We start from the raw sequence: 1,761 nt of genomic DNA, 5'->3' as shown, positions 1-1,761 counted from the left end.
ATTGCTGGCTCCATGGAAGCTCCTTCCACAGGATCAGGCTCTTTCCACCCATGGTCCTGGCTGGGCCAAGCATCCCCCAGGGGGCCAAGGGTCCCTGTGGGAGCACCTGGGCTCTGGTGGCTGTGTGTCTGGGGCACCTGTGGTGGCAGCAGCGCTTGGGGCACCTGCCCAGCCTGCTCCCACCATGTCCTTGGGAGCTGGAGGTGCAGGGCTGGCACGTGCGTGCTGCATCCCCTGGGCAGGGAGAAACAGGCGGCTGGGGCTGTGCGTGCTCCTTGCCGGAGGCAGCCTATCATGCTGTATTGACCCACAGAGAGGCAGAAACATGTGTGCCATGCACAGATCGATGGGAAGATTGAAGATGCATGTGCGCTTGCCGGACGGCTGGGGAAAGCTTTGCCGTTGGCATTGGCAGCACAGTGAAGGTCACGCTGACCTGCGGCGCAGTCCCCGAGGAGAGGCGAGGCCTCTGTCGTGCTCATGGGCGGCTGTCTCATCACTTGTCCTCCGGAGACCCTGGATTCCCTGCCAGGCACGCACCTTCTCAGCAGAGCCCTGTCTGCTGGGGGGGGTACCCAGCGCTGGGCTCGCTCTGGGGACAGGGACATGGTGTTTCCCCCAGCACTGTGCCACAAGGCAGTGTCACGGAGGGTTGCTTGACTTGTGAGTGAGTGGGTTGGTTCAGCAAACCCTCCATCACCAGCTGGTGAAACCATAGCGGGAGGCTGGGAGAGATCAAAACTTGCTGGCAGAGGTGTTGTGCATTGGGAAGAGACAGACCCAGGTGCCCTGTGGTTGGTGCCTCAAGGTTGAACCCATCACCTCATGACCGAGCCAGGCTGGCAGAGTCCCACTGCCGCGGGCAGGACAGGACGGGGCAGGAGGACACGCTGCTTGTCACGCTGCCTGCAGGGTAATGCTGCCTCGGGGCTGGGTGCTGATGGGGCTGTGCGAGGGTCGACGGCAGCGTGCCCTGGAGGGAGCAGACCCCGGGAGGAGCAAGGGCTCGGCAGGGCAGGACAGGGTGAGGGGCTACCCCGGCTCAGCCTTTCTAGCAGAGTTGATCTCTGCCTGTGGTGCCCCCCAGTTCTTGAGCGCTGCCGTGGAACAATGAGGAGCAGCGAGGGAGGGAGAGGGAAGGAAGGGGGGCAGAAATGAAGCCGGAGGAGCCCATCCCGGGGACACAGCGAGCGCTGTGTAGAGGGGGGCGGCGGACACGGAGCGCGGGAGGCGACACTGCCGCCCTCCTGGCTCCGGGGCACCGAGGAGCACGGCGGGGCCGGGGGGAGGCACGGCAGAGCGCACCCCTGGCGCCCCGCGTTCAGCCCCGGTCCGGCGGCGTCCCGCCGGCCGGATCCCGCCAGGACAGCCGGGACAGCCGGGCCGGCCGTGACTCGGCGCTGGCCGCCGTGGGTCGCGGCGGGCCGCGGCAGGGAGGCGGTTAACGGCCAGGGAGCCGCCGAGGCAGGAGGAGTCCGCAGGCGGGCGAGCAGGAGGGGGCCGCCGGGCGAGCTGCCCGCAGGCTGCCCGCCCCCGCCGAGCCTGCCGCGCTCTGCCCCGGGGCGCACGGGCCGGCGGGGCACGGCGGGGCCAGGCGGAGAGCGCGGCGGCAGCGGCGACGGCGGGGGACAGGCTCCGTGCCCCGCCCGCCACGGCACGGCTCGGCACGGCTCGGCATCGCACGGCGCGGCGCGGCGCGAACGACTCGGCATCGCGCGGCACGGCTCGGTTCCGCTCGGCACGGCTCGGCTCCGGCGGCTC

Source organism: Melozone crissalis, unplaced genomic scaffold, assembly GCF_028551555.1.
Source record: "Melozone crissalis strain CALT ecotype California unplaced genomic scaffold, PUWL_Pcris_2 ptg000023l_1, whole genome shotgun sequence".
Classification (NCBI taxonomy): Eukaryota; Metazoa; Chordata; class Aves; order Passeriformes; family Passerellidae; genus Melozone; species Melozone crissalis.
Note: the sequence above shows the minus strand (reverse complement) of the source record.